Source organism: Xenopus tropicalis, chromosome 5, assembly GCF_000004195.4.
Source record: "Xenopus tropicalis strain Nigerian chromosome 5, UCB_Xtro_10.0, whole genome shotgun sequence".
Taxonomy (NCBI): domain Eukaryota; kingdom Metazoa; phylum Chordata; class Amphibia; order Anura; family Pipidae; genus Xenopus; species Xenopus tropicalis.
In genome coordinates this window covers 152,680,432-152,696,401 of record NC_030681.2, presented here as the reverse complement: position 1 = coordinate 152,696,401, position 15,970 = coordinate 152,680,432, and the positions used below count along the sequence as shown (strand labels likewise).

Genomic DNA, 15,970 nt, shown 5'->3' with positions numbered 1-15,970 from the left:
GCACTAACAGGGGGTTATGGCTCTATACCATATGGCACTAACAGGGGGTTATGGCTCTATACCATATGGCACTAACAGGAGGTTATGGCTCTATACCATATGGCACTAACAGTTATGGCTCTATACCATATGGCACTAACAGGGGGTTATGGCTCTGTACCATATGGCACTAACAGGGGGTTATGGCTCTGTACCATATGGCACTAACAGGGGGTTATGGCTCTGTACCATATGACACTAACAGGGGGTTATGGCTCTATACCATATGGCACTAAATGGGGTAAATAACAATTGTACAGATAAGTATGAAATTGTTTTTTATTTACTTAAGCTGATTGTAAATGAATAAAAAACAAAATATGCCAAATCTTTGAATAGGAGTGTAAATGATACGGAGACTGGGACGGGCCAGGGCTCACAGGTAATTTGCCCATCAAAGGAATCCGCTAATTTCCTGTATTTATCATTCCCATTCATATCACAAGTTGTTCCTGCAGCGATTAGTCTGTCATTTGTACATACGGCATAATCCCTACAGCTCCCGGCACATTATCCCTGCACTCAAATGATCCTGATATAATTGTTCCATCAACTGAACATCTCAGAGTAATGGTGTCTGGGAACCACTGTAACTACACTCACATACACACATACATACACGGATATATCACTCATGTATTATAAGGGATAATGTACCCCCTACTGTAAATTATAAGGATATTAGCAGTCACTGAGGGGTTCTGTGCCCATATAAAGGCACAAGGCTGCAGGCTGAGTTATACAGGGAACTCTGAGTATCACTCATGTATTATAAGGGATAATGTACCCCCTACTGTAAATGATAAGGATATTAGCAGTCACTGAGGGGTTCTGTGCCCCCCATATAAAGGCACAAGGCTGCAGGCTGAGTTATACAGGGAACTCTGAGTATCACTCATGTATTATAAGGGATAATGTACCCCCTACTGTAAATGATAAGGATATTAGCAGTCACTGAGGGGTTCTGTGCCCCCCATATAAAGGCACAAGGCTGCAGGCTGAGTTATACAGGGAACTCTGAGTATCACTCATGTATTATAAGGGATAATGTACCCCCTACTGTAAATGATAAGGATATTAGCAGTCACTGAGGGGTTCTGTGCCCATATAAAGGCACAAGGCTGCAGGCTGAGTTATACAGGGAACTCTGAGTATCACTCATGTATTATAAGGGATAATGTACCCCCTACTGTAAATGATAAGGATATTAGCAGTCACTGAGGGGTTCTGTGCCCATATAAAGGCACAAGGCTGCAGGCTGAGTTATACAGGGAACTCTGAGTATCACTCATGTATTATAAGGGATAATGTACCCCCTACTGTAAATGATAAGGATATTAGCAGTCACTGAGGGGTTCTGTGCCCATATAAAGGCACAAGGCTGCAGGCTGAGTTATACAGGGAACTCTGAGTATCACTCATGTATTATAAGGGATAATGTACCCCCTACTGTAAATGATAAGGATATTAGCAGTCACTGAGGGGTTCTGTGCCCATATAAAGGCACAAGGCTGCAGGCTGAGTTATACAGGGAACTCTGAGTATCACTCATGTATTATAACGGATAATGTACCCCCTACTGTAAATGATAAGGATATTAGCAGTCACTGAGGGGTTCTGTGCCCCCCATATAAAGGCACAAGGCTGCAGGCTGAGTTATACAGGGAACTCTGAGTATCACTCATGTATTATAAGGGATAATGTACCCCCTACTGTAAATGATAAGGATATTAGCAGTCACTGAGGGGTTCTGTGCCCATATAAAGGCACAAGGCTGCAGGCTGAGTTATACAGGGAACTCTGAGTATCACTCATGTATTATAAGGGATAATGTACCCCCTACTGTAAATGATAAGGATATTAGCAGTCACTGAGGGGTTCTGTGCCCCCCATATAAAGGCACAAGGCTGCAGGCTGAGTTATACAGGGAACTCTGAGTATCACTCATGTATTATAAGGGATAATGTACCCCCTACTGTAAATGATAAGGATATTAGCAGTCACTGAGGGGTTCTGTGCCCATATAAAGGCACAAGGCTGCAGGCTGAGTTATACAGGGAACTCTGAGTATCACTCATGTATTATAAGGGGTAATGTACTGAACACAAAGACCCCTGAGAGGGCAGTTGGGGGGGGCACAAGGCAGCCCTGGGGTACCTAAGGGTTAAAGCCACCCACTGCAAAATACATTTCGGAAGTAGCTGCAGGAGAACCTGCCTGAATGTGAAAAGGCTTCTGTACTTGGCACACACACACACACACACACGGCAATACACTGAGAATACCAGAGGGAACACGTGATCTGCTGATGAGAGCCAGATGGGAAACACAGCAGTGAGACAGAGAGCTGGGTACTGTGCACCATGCACCACATTCTTTCCATGCCATCCTATCCATGCCATTCTATCCATGTCATCCAATTCATACCATTCTATCCATGCCATCCTATCCATGCCATCCTACCCATGCCATCCTATCCGTGCCATCCTATCCGTGCCATCCTATCCGTGCCATTCTATCCGTGCCATTCTATCCTTGCCATTCTATCCGTGCTATCCTATCCATGCTATCCTATCCATGCCATTCTATCCATGCTATCCTATCCATGCCATCCTATCCGTGCCATCCTATCCGTGCCATTCTATCCCTGCCATCCTATCCATGCCATCCTATCCATGCCATGCCTGGGCACTGCCCACCATAAACAGTGGCACTTATCGCAGGGCTATTGAAAGCAGCAGCTGTGTTTGTGCCCTTTTCTATCAACAGTTTATATTTTAGGGTTACAGTTCCTACTGATGTGTGGTTGTTAGGGTGCCTCAAACTGCCCTTAGCCAATAGGTGGCAGTTAGGGCAGACTCTGCAGATACAGATAAATGTGTGAGGGATGCTGGTTCTCTCCCATATAGATCCACAGGACAGCAATCAATTCATATAATATATAGTCTTACTGGACCCTAAAATCTTTTTAGCGCCTCCCCCCAAACTTTGCAGAAGCTGAATTGTTGCACTTTTTCTTGCGTGCATGAAGTATAACCTGCCCCTCGCTGGGGGCATTTAGTGGCCCTTGGAACTAGCAGCAGATTCCTATAGGGGTTAATTCACGTGGGAATATAATGACATTAGGCAGCACAATAACGGCCTGTATGCGCTGCTATATACGCGAGTATATATTATATATACACACAATACAATATACAGTAAGCGCCTTTGAGGGCGGAACCATAGATTCCTTCGCCGCCTTCAGGAAATGCACAAATATTTTCTCGGATAAACAACAGATCCCTATAACTGAATGGGAAAGAGAAACAGCACCGGCTCATTAACCCTTCTCTTTCCAATGTTACCCCATAACTGACACAAGCTCCAGCGGCCATATTGTTTCCCTTAGGGCCCTACTGTAGCCCTGCTGGACTATTGTAACCATTCCTCAGCATTTCCTGGCACAGTGGCCCTAGCAACACGTTGATTCCCATGGAGATGCCCCCCTGGCCCTGGCAACATTATGGGTGCAGAGATCTAACTAGGGGTGTCCGGATCAAAACTGCCTGCCCGGTTTTCCCGATTTGGCAGGATTCTCCAAGATTGGCCAATTGCTGCATCATAGCCCCGCCCCATAATGTCAGTAAGCCCCAGTCCTGTTTGTATTGCCTGATGGTGGGTACCCCGGGGCAGTATGGTGCCCAAGTCCTGTGTGTATTGCCTGACGGTGGGTACCCCGGGGCAGTATGGTGCCCAAGTCCTGTGTGTATTGCCTGCTGGTGGGTACCCCGGGGCAGTATGGTGCCCCAGTCCTGTATTGCCTGCTGGTGGGTACCCCGGGGCAGTATGGTGCCCCAGTCCTGTGTGTATTGCCTGACGGTGGGTACCCCGGAGCAGTATGGTGCCCCAGTCCTGTGTGTATTGCCTGACGGTGGGTACCCCGGGGCAGTATGGTGCCCCAGTCCTGTATTGCCTGCTGGTGGGTACCCCGGGGCAGTATGGTGCCCCAGTCCTGTATTGCCTGCTGGTGGGTACCCCGGGGCAGTATGGTGCCCCAGTCCTGTATTGCCTGCTGGTGGGTACCCCGGGGCAGTATGGTGCCCCAGTCCTGTGTGTATTGCCTGACGGTGGGTACCCCGGGGCAGTATGGTGCCCCAGTCCTGTATTGCCTGCTGGTGGGTACCCCGGGGCAGTATGGTGCCCCAGTCCTGTATTGCCTGCTGGTGGGTACCCCGGGGCAGTATGGTGCCCCAGTCCTGTATTGCCTTCTGGTGGGTACCCCAGGGCAGTATGGTGCCCCAGTCCTGTATTGCCTGCTGGTGGGTACCCCGGGGCCGTATGGTGCCCCAGTCCTGTATTGCCTGCTGGTGGGTACCCCGGGGCAGTATGGTGTCCCAGTCCTGTTTGTATTGCCTGCTGGTGGGTACCCCGGGGCAGTATGGTGCCCCAGTCCTGTATTGCCTGCTGGTGGGTACCCCGGGGCAGTATGGTGCCCCGGCCCTGTGTGTATTGTCTGCTGGTGCGTACCCCGGGGCAGTATGGTGCCCCAGTCCTGTATTGCCCGCTGGTGGGTACCCCGGGGCAGTATGGTGCCCCAGTCCTGTATTGCCCGCTGCTGGGTACCCCGGGGCAGTATGGTGCCCCAGTCCTGTATTGCCTGCTGGTGCGTACCCCAGGGCAGTATGGTGCCCCAGTCCTGTATTGCCTGCTGGTGGGTACCCCGGGGCAGTATGGTGCCCCAGTCCTGTATTGCCTGCGGTGGGTACCCCGAGGCAGTATGGTGCCCCAGTCCTGTATTGCCCGCTGGTGGGTACCCCGGGGCAGTATGGTGCCCCAGTCCTGTATTGCCTGCTGGTGCGTACCCCGGGGCAGTATGGTGCCCCAGTCCTGTGTGTATTGCCTGACGGTGGGTACCCCGGGGCAGTATGGTGCCCCAGTCCTGTATTGCCTGCTGGTGGGTACCCCGGGGCAGTATGGTGCCCCAGTCCTGTGTGTATTGCCTGACGGTGGGTACCCCGGGGCAGTATGGTGCCCCAGTCCTGTATTGCCTGCTGGTGGGTACCCCGGGGCAGTATGGTGCCCCAGTCCTGTATTGCCTGCTGGTGGGTACCCCGGGGCAGTATGGTGCCCCAGTCCTGTATTGCCTGCTGGTGGGTACCCCGGGGCAGTATGGTGCCCCAGTCCTGTATTGCCTGCTGGTGGGTACCCCGGGGCAGTATGGTGCCCCAGTCCTGTGTGTATTGCCTGACGGTGGGTACCCCGGGGCAGTATGGTGCCCCAGTCCTGTATTGCCTGCTGGTGGGTACCCCGGGGCAGTATGGTGCCCCAGTCCTGTATTGCCTGCTGGTGGGTACCCCGGGGCAGTATGGTGCCCCAGTCCTGTATTGCCTTCTGGTGGGTACCCCAGGGCAGTATGGTGCCCCAGTCCTGTATTGCCTGCTGGTGGGTACCCCGGGGCCGTATGGTGCCCCAATCCTGTATTGCCTGCTGGTGGGTACCCCGGGGCAGTATGGTGTCCCAGTCCTGTTTGTATTGCCTGCTGGTGGGTACCCCGGGGCAGTATGGTGCCCCAGTCCTGTATTGCCTGCTGGTGGGTACCCCGGGGCAGTATGGTGCCCCGGCCCTGTGTGTATTGTCTGCTGGTGCGTACCCCGGGGCAGTATGGTGCCCCAGTCCTGTATTGCCCGCTGGTGGGTACCCCGGGGCAGTATGGTGCCCCAGTCCTGTATTGCCCGCTGCTGGGTACCCCGGGGCAGTATGGTGCCCCAGTCCTGTATTGCCTGCTGGTGCGTACCCCAGGGCAGTATGGTGCCCCAGTCCTGTATTGCCTGCTGGTGGGTACCCCGGGGCAGTATGGTGCCCCAGTCCTGTATTGCCTGCGGTGGGTACCCCGAGGCAGTATGGTGCCCCAGTCCTGTATTGCCCGCTGGTGGGTACCCCGGGGCAGTATGGTGCCCCAGTCCTGTATTGCCCGCTGGTGGGTACCCCGGGGCAGTATGGTGCCCCAGTCCTGTATTGCCTGCTGGTGCGTACCCCGGGGCAGTATGGTGCCCCAGTCCTGTATTGCCTGCTGGTGGGTACCCCGGGGCAGTATGGTGCCCCAGTCCTGTATTGCCTGCTGGTGGGTACCCCGGGGCAGTATGGTGCCCCAGGCCTGTATTGCCCGCTGGAAGCGCCAGTGCAGCCCCACGTGGAAGAACACGTGCAGCTGAAAGGTAACAGGACAGTCTGTCAAACAGGGAAATATGTGAGAGATCCCAGATTCCTGAGGTTTCCTGAGGTCCGGCCCCCTCCCTCCTACTGTATTTACTCTCACAGAAAGAGACAGACGTGTTCTACAGGCGTGACTGCTCATAGCAGATCCCCAGCGCTCTTGCACTGCCATGCACCCCCCATGTACCCCCCATGTACCTCCATGCACCCCCATGTACCCCCCATGTACCTCCATGCACCCCCATGTACCCCCCATGTACCTCCATGTACCTCCATGTACCTCCATGCACCCCCCATGTACCTCCATGCACCCCCATGTACCTCCATGCACCTCCATGCACCCCCATGTACCCCCCATGTACCCCCCATGTACCTCCATGCACCCCCATGTACCCCCCATGTACCTCCATGTACCCCCATGCACCCCCATGCACCCCATGTACCCTCATGTACTCCCATGCACCCCATGCACCCCCATGCACCCCCATTTGCACTCCCATGCACCCCCATGTACCCCCATGCACTCCCATGCACCCCCATGTACCCCCATGTACTCCCATGCAGTGCCATGCACTCCCATGTACCCCCCCCCATGCACCCCCATGTACCCCCATGTACTCCCATGCAGTGCCATGTACCCCCATGTACCCCCATGTACCCCTATGCACTCCCATGCACCCCCATGTACCTCCATGCACTTCAATGCACCCCCATGTACCCTCATGCACCCCCATGTACCCTATGCACTGCCATGCACCCCCATGTACCCTTATGCACCCTATGCACTGCCATGCACCCCCATGTACCCTTATGCACCCTATGCACTGCCATGCACCCCCATGTACCCTTATGCACCCTATGCACTGCCATGCACCCCCATGTACCCTTATGCACCCCCATGTACCCCATGCACCCCTATGCACCGCCGCATCACTCGGGCTGTACCCGCTATTGCAGGCCCCCTTTCATAGTGCCCGGTGTCTCGTACCCGGTGCCCATGTTCCGGTCGAGCTTTACACCGTAAGTGAGATTAACCCTTTATGTGACTCAGCTGGCAGTTTCACTCTTGCCTGAGCCCCATTGTGCCTGACTGTCACTCAGTACATAGCGAGAGGCCTGACAGGGCAGCAGCCAATGAGCCCATTGTTAGTGGCCCCCGGGCTCCGCCGTACAGTAACTCTGCCGCCCCCCCCCCCAGGCACATTACTGTACCGTGTAATCTCTCACTGCTTATTATAGGCACACGCTAACAACATGTTTCCCTCCACACGCTCCCGGCCTGGCTGCAGCACTGAGAGATTATTTTTATTTATGTATATGGGAGACTGTCGGGGCAATGGCGGCCTGTTCTGTAACCCCATAATAACAACTAAAATGCTGGGAACTTTGGGTACAACCAGGGATCCATATGGGAGCTAAATACCCCCAGTGCAGCCAATCAAATGCAAGCTTTGTCTTGTGTTGCCTAATCAAAGCTAACTTCTGATTGGTTGGTATGTGGGTAACTGTGCAGTTTAGTACCTATAGAAACTATAACCAATAGGAAATAAACTGCTTGAAAGAAACAAAACTTTAAAAAATGCCACATACATTATAAGTTGTCCCTGATTCATGTAGAGGGGCGGGGCCTAGTAAATAAAATGGGTGGGGTTATATCAAGGCATAGCCGGAGGATAAGGGCGGATTTGCCACTTACTAGGTGATTTGCTGGTAAGATAGGATGTCACAAACTTTAGCCAATCAGAGCACTGGAACATTTACAGGGCTGAATAAGCTTACTGTCAATCAGAGCATTTAAACCAGCTGAACATTCCCCTAGAATCAGCCTGTAGCCAATCAGAGCATGAGAAGAGTCCCAAACTTGTTGCCCCTTTAGAGAGCACATTAGAAGCCTCACATGTTACAGAACCAATCAAATCTGTGTATATACCTTTTGCATAACACCCAGAGCCTGAGGGGCCACATGTAGCACCCCCTCCCCCCATCAACTTTTAATTAACAGATATCAATAACGACACGTCCAATGCCATTTGTAGGTCACGGCGCCACTAAGCCAACATGGAGGGTTCCACTGCAAAATAACCAGAAACTCACTCACAGAAATCAATGTATTGCATGGGGTAAAGGGGAAGCTAACCCAAAAGAAATCAGGATCAGGCAGATCATAACCATCCTAAAAACTTTATGTCCCAGTAGGTATCAGCCACCAATATAGAGGGAGAAGCCAGAAGCACTGAGAAATTCACCAGCAGGAAGTAAACTGATATACGAGATTAAAGGGTAAGTTAAACTTGAAAAAAATGGGGTTATGAAAGTAACTGTTTTTTTACACACATATATATGTATATAAATAATATGAAAGCTGCATTCCCTTAAAATGGGTATCCAGAACCTAAACATGTATATATATATATATATACGGGGTCAGTGACCCTAGCAACCAGCAAAATGACACAGTTACACATACACAAATAGGGAGCTCAGTCACAGATGGCAGAAGAGTTGTCCCAGATACAGTAACACATAGCAACCAGATGCTGACCCATAAATACTGGCTGCTGATTGGTTGCTAAGGGTTACAAGACCGCTAGCGAGCTTGGCCCTTTTTACTACATTACCCGCGTTAGAGTTGGGACGCAGCTACGCGCTACGGACACAGGAGCAGATAAAAGTTGCAAAAGTGAATGAGATAAAATACAGCAATGATACTTATCCTTTAAACAATAGAAGCCCGTGCTGCAGCGGCCGGCGTGCCGGGGAACAATGACATGGGATTAATACCCCCAGCAGGGCTACAAAGCAGCGGAATTCCAGGCATGGACTCTCTGAGCCCAAGAGCTTACACCCCCGCCACGTGCCCCGGAGCAGAGGTGGGGTTGATACCAGGCTCACAAACATGTGACTGCACACATACAAGCACAAAAGCTTCAACCCTCCCCCCCCAACCCCATTAAGTGCCACTTACCTGCAGGGGCAGCCGCCGAGGAGGGGTGGGGGGCACTTCCCAATCAGGGGCTCGGATCCCCCATGTGCGTTGATGCAATGGGCTCCTGTCTGCGTTGGATCCCAGACTGTCTCGTCCCCAATCAGGACGGTTACCCTCATCAGTTCCAGTTCAGGCCACTGGGGGGGCTGGAATGTGACCCCCTCATCTAATGAGTATCAATAGCCCTGCTGGCTCAGGACTTCCATGATTGTATCTGTCACAATTATCTTTGCACCAATACCTGCCTGTGCCCCCCCCTTCCCTTTGTTCCAATCTCTTTGGCTAATCTGTATCAGCTGGGCAGTATCTGTTACACAGCAGTTCTTACTTGCCCCCCCCCTTCAACCTGTGCTTGTTACCCCCCCTGCGCGTCCGACAGTCTGTGTTTATCTTTAATGCTGTGTCTCTCCTTATGGGTCTGTGTGTATCTCAGATGCTCATAGACTTGCCTGCGTCCCCCCTTGTCTGCCTGCGAAAGTGATGCTCTGCCGCCCCCTACAGGCCCCCGCCTCCCATTCACTTGCATGGACCCAGTCTGGGATATTGTGTCTAGACCCTGTACAATGTGCCGCGTCTGTGTATTTATGGACGCACAATGCACTTTGTGTCCCTGCACTCAATATAGCACAATATATATATATTCCTCTGGCTTCTGCTACATTGTTTCAAAAGTCAGAACCAAAATGAAGAAAATAAATCATCAATATATCCACCATTTTCAGATTTGGCCGAACCCAGAATCCTAAATTAGCAAATGTTCACCTTTGAGTTAACTTTTAGTATGATGTAGAGAGCAATATTCTTTCAGTATTTATTGTTATACTGTGTATTTATCTATTATTATCTTATTAACCCCCTGTTTGTATTAATGTATTCTACTGTACAGCGCTGCGTACATAAGTAGCACTTTATAAATAAAGGTATATATACATATATACATTCTGAGACAACTTGCAATTGGTCTTCATTTTTTATTACTTGTAGTTTTTTAATTATTTCAGTTTTTGTTCAGCAGCTCTCCCTTTTGGAGTTTCAGCCGCTATTTGGTTGCTAGGGTCCAAATTACCTTAGCAACCAAGGAGTGGTTTGAATGAATGACTGATATATGAATAGGAGAGGGGACTTGAATAGAAAAATAAGTACTTAAAAGTAACAATAACAATAAAACTGGAGCCTCACAGAGCAATAGGGTTTGGCTGCCGGGGTCAGTGACCCCTGTTTGAAAGCTGCAAAGAGTTAGAAGAAGGCAAATAATTCAAAAACTATAAAAAAATAATCAATGAAGACCAATTGAAAAGTTGCTTAGAATTGGCAATTCAATAACATGCTAAACATTAACTCAAAGGTGAACCCGTGCTTTAAAGAGAAAAATGATCTTCTTGTTTATGTGACAAAAAGTCACATTATTATAAGCATTCTGATTGGGTTTGGCCAGGAGCGTGGATTTGGCCAAATCCGAATTCTGCTGAAAAAGGCCGAATAACGAACCGAATCCTGCATTGGCTGCATCCCTAATATATATATATATAAATATGTCTCAGGGGTGCTATTGCCCCCTGTGTGTAAGCTCAACCGTTTTCCCTGCTATAGACTCTGCTGGGTGGGACCCCGCCCATTGGCGCCACTGATATTTCTGTAGAAGGAAATGAGTTGGCTGCTATCTGTCATGTCTGGATGCTTTGCAGCAATACCGTTCTCCAAGGATTTTAGGAGAAGGTTTGTTTTTACTGCAAGCGCCACCTAGTGGCAAAGTGGAGAAGTGCAGCCACTTACCCAATTACAGTACAATAAATACAGAGCTCACAACTCCTATAGACTCCTCCTTATTCTGAGGGGCACTGCTGCAACTATCAGGGGTATTAGCTGTACTGCAGGTCACTAGGGGTCCAGCCAACGGTACAGGCCTAACTGCATATCCCTACCCCTGGCCCCTACATTGACTGAACTGTGCTGTGAGCTTCTTGCCCTAGGATCTTATCACACCTCCAGAAACACCCAAACCACCTCTTTTCCTAAATATTTCATGGGGTGGGGGTCACATGGTGCTGGCTATCGGATGGGACACAAGGACCCCCAGACAGGACATCACTGGGGGGGTTGCCCTAAACTGTCCCACTATTTTTGCACCAGGGAAACACCCAACCTGCAGGTAGGTTCCTACTAACCATAAGGGGCTTCATTCTGGTAAGGGGGGGGCAGTTTACTCTACACTCAGCACACACACAATAAAGCACTGATTTACACCAGAAAGCAACGTGAAATGGATGTATATACATACTTTTAGTAGGATGTAGAGAGTAATATTCTGAGACAATTTGCAATTGGTCTTCATTTTTTACTATTTGTAGGTTTTTAATTATTTAACTTTTTGTTCAGCAGCTCTCCAGTTTGAAATTTCAGCAGCTATCTGGTTGCTAGGGTCCAAATAACCTTGGCAACCAGGCAGTGGTTTGAATGAAATACCGGAATATGAATGGGAAAGGACCTGAATAGAAAGATAAGTAATAAAAAGTAACAATAACAAAACTGGAGCCTCACAGAGCAATAGTTTTTTTAGCTGCCGGGGTCAGTGACCCCCATTAGAAAGTTGGAAGAGGAAGGCAAATAATTCAAAAACTAGAAAAAATAAATAATGAAGACGAATTGAAAAGCTGAATTGGCCTGGGTGTTGCCATTTGCATTTGGGTCCCTTCCTGCCAGTATAAAGTTACTATGTTGGGGTGAGAGGTGAGGGGAGTATGGGGGCTACAGCCAGTCTGGGGGGGCTGTTAGGGAAATATACAATTGCTTAGTAACTAAAAGCCAAATCCTTCTCCGTTCCCTGAGTAACGTTGGGACTGGAGCGTAGAAATAAATACTCTCTCATTATGGGGAGCCCTGAATAGATCTCTGTATAAAGGTGCCGATTGGTTCAGCTCACATTTTAGACTTGTCCGGACCATCTGCCATTACCCTGCAACTTGTATTGTTCTAGATTATTCATGGCTGCCTTGGTGAGTGGAACGCCTGGACCCGAAGGTGACCTCCCAGTTACATTCCTGGCTTTCAACTTTTCCACTGGCTTTCCCCTCCGATGTGTCTCCCCCAGCACTAACAATGCGCTCGTGTGTTCTACACAATAAAGCAATGCATGGAAATATCTCTCTTTCTCTCAGCAACTCATACCCTGCCCTGTGTATAAACCCTAGGGCCTTCCCCTCCTGGGCACATTGTGCCGGCTGTTATTGGGGTGGGAAAGGTGGCTTTCAGGCTGGGCCCCCTTAGCCCATAACAAGGTTACAGATATATAGAAACATTGGGGTAACAGTCACCCCGCTATAGTTCCAGGGGTACCCAGGGCACAAATAAGCACTCACCCCAAATCCCCCCCTAACTGGCCTTCAGGCTGGGCCCCCTTAGCCCATAACAAGGTTACAGATATATAGAAACATTGGGGTAACAGTCACCCCGCTATAGTTCCAGGGGTACCCAGGGCACAAATAAGCACCCCAAATCCCCCCTAACTGGCCTTCAGGCTGGGCCCCCTTAGCCCATAACAAGGTTACAGATATATAGAAACATTGGGGTAACAGTCACCCTGCTATAGTTCCAGGGGTACCCAGGGCACAAATAAGCACTCACCCCAAATCTCCCCCTAACTGGCCTTCAGGCTGGGCCCCCTTAGCCCATAACAAGGTTACAGATATATAGAAACATTGGGGTAACAGTCACCCCGCTATAGTTCCAGGGGTACCCAGGGCACAAATAAGCACTCACCCCAAATCCCCCCCTAACTGGCCTTCAGGCTGGGCCCCCTTAGCCCATAACAAGGTTACAGATATATAGAAACATTGGGGTAACAGTCACCCTGCTATAGTTCCAGGGGTACCCAGGGCACAAATAAGCACTCACCCCAAATCCCCCCTAACTGGCCTTCAGGCTGGGCCCCCTTAGCCCATAACAAGGTTACAGATATATAGAAACATTGGGGTAACAGTCACCCCGCTATAATTCCAGGGGTACCCAGGGCACAAATAAGCTGAGAAATGCAAACAGCCTGCGTATATACATTCTACTCCTATGGTAGCACTGCTCCTAGTAAGGAAGCTGCTATATAAACTGCCCCACTAGGGGTCAGTGCTGCTCAGAGGGCCCTTTAGTGCCCACTGAATTGGTTTCATGGCTAGTGAATGCACAACTGATTTGCTCATAGGAAACTGAATGAAAAGTCATGGAAGTGGAATGTGGGTGCCCTCCCACTAGGGTAATATACCCACCCCACCCAGAGCCGGGGGCATCTTTAGTAGTGGGTTGTGAGGGGCTTTTACAGGGCTATTATTTAATAGAAATGGCTTTTATGTTTTTTGGCCATTGTTGAGGTCCAACTATCAGCACCCTGACTCCCACCCTCAATGAAATCAATACGACGTGCAAAATGTGTCCCTTAGTTGCCCTTGGCGCCCCACTGCTCCCCAACCTGCCCAAGCCATTGCCATAAAGCACACCCTGCGGCTGTGGGTAGGTAGTTATCTTTGGAGCCCTCCAAAGTTAGTTCTTCCCGGGAAATTTCATTAAGTTGTATAAGTACCAGGGTCTAAAAATGCACCTTGGCCATTTGGTCAATGCTTGTTAATAATCACAACTGAATTTACTCCAAACACAGAGCGGCCAAACGAGTGGCCAAACGAGCGGCCAAACTCCTCCAGGACCGTGACCCCTAACCGTAGCCCCACGTCTGATCCGCCATTACTCGTTTCTCAAACATGTGGTTATAATTCCGTCCCACATCACTTAATCCCCCTGCTTGATGGAAAATAATTGTCAGCCATTATCTAATTGGAACACGGCTCTAAAGCTACAGATTATTATTTTATACTTAGACAGCGTTGAGAACATACACAGACATTTATAGAATAAACATATCCAACGGGATAGAGGATACGGCGCTGACCCGCGGGGGCCACAAAGCCCAGGAAGATCTAAGTAGAAAGGTATTTACAGAGGGGATGAAGGCTAAATCCTTTCATACACAAAGTGGGGGATTAGGGAGACTTGGATACGGGTTCCTGGGGGCTTTTGATGAGAAACACATTACGCAGCAGAGATAGGAGAGCGCTAAGTTACGCCGCTGTGATACGAGCCAGAACCAAAGAGCATTTACTGGATCAGCCCTAAAGTCCGGTGGGTTCTACAGGGGGAAGTCATCCGAGAACATGTGGCGGCCGGAAACCTTTACTGGTTATTATAACTCTGTGTAATGTTCCTACTGTGGCAGGGCCCGGCCAATTACATTGTGACAATTAGATACAGGTATCAAACCCCTTAACCCGGAAACCCATTATCTAGAAAGTTCCATATTACAGAAAGGCCATCTCCCATAGACTCCATTTTAATCAAATAATTCACATTTTTAAAAATGATTTCCTTTTTCTCCCAACTAAGATATAATTACCCCTTATTGGGGCAGAACAGCCCTATTGGGTTTATTTCATGGTTAAATGATTCCCTTTTCTCTGTAATAATAAAACAGTACCTGTACTTGATCCCAACTAAGATATAATTACCCCTTATTGGGGGCAGAACAGCCCTATTGGGTTTATTTCATGGTTAAATGATTCCCTTTTCTCTGTAATAATAAAACAGTACCTGTACTTGATCCCAACTAAGATATAATTACCCCTTATTGGGGCAGAACAGCCCTATTGGGTTTATTTAATGGTTAAATGATTCCCTTTTCTCTGTAATAATAAAACAGTACCTGTACTTGATCCCAACTAAGATATAATTACCCCTTATTGGGGCAGAACAGCCCTATTGGGTTTATTTAATGGTTAAATGATTCCCTTTTCTCTGTAATAATAAAACAGTACCTGTACTTGATCCCAACTAAGATATAATTACCCCTTATTGGGGCAGAACAGCCCTATTGGGTTTATTTAATGGTTAAATGATTCCCTTTTCTCTGTAATAATAAAACAGTACCTGTACTTGATCCCAACTAAGATATAATTACCCCTTATTGGGGCAGAACAGCCCTATTGGGTTTATTTCATGGTTAAATGATTCCCTTTTCTCTGTAATAATAAAACAGTACCTGTACTTGATCCCAACTAAGATATAATTACCCCTTATTGGGGGCAGAACAGCCCTATTGGGTTTAATTACTGTTTAAATAATTTTTTTAGCAGACGGTAGAAGATCTGAATTACGGAAAGACCCCTTATCCGGAAAACCCCAGGTCCCAAGCATTCTGGATAATGGGTCCCATACCTGTATTAGTATTTATGGATTACACTGAGCTTGATAGGGAATTCTCCATGATTCAAACCTTGCCCTAGAGGAGCTTGCAATCCCACAATTCCCTGCACATCAATAAGGAAAGGAACGTCCCAGTGCAATGCATTGTGGGTTATGTAGTTCCTGCTGTCTGTAAGCTGGGGAGAAGCTGTTATATTATTTAACATCAGTGTTTTAGTCCCTCCTCCCCAGGCAGGATTTCAGATGATGCAGAAAGAGAAGAGCTGTAGAATAGGACATATTCCCCCAGGCCGGGGGCCCTACTAACATATGACGGTGGGGCCAGTTACTATTAGGTAGGGAGCCGCCAGGGCTGCAGGGAGCACCCGTAACTGAGAGTCGTATAACTCTGGGCACCCGTTTTTTTTCATGTTTGCGGTATCACTGGCACTGGGAAGAGACATCAAACTGCAAAAGAGAATTCATTCTCACTGGAAACCAGAGGCAAATAGAGACGCTCAATAGAAAACTCAC

General features: G+C 48.9%; 1 protein-coding gene across 1 annotated transcript in view; it reads right to left on the bottom strand.

Moving 5' to 3' along the window:
* Positions 1 to 9,410, bottom strand: part of ncoa1 (nuclear receptor coactivator 1) — a 237,102-nt gene extending 227,692 nt beyond the window's left edge. Inside the window, 1 exon segment of the mRNA NM_001112912.1 lies at positions 9,200 to 9,410. The gene's annotated coding sequence lies outside the window, so the exon portion shown is untranslated.
* Positions 9,411 to 15,970: the final 6,560 nt, after the last annotated feature.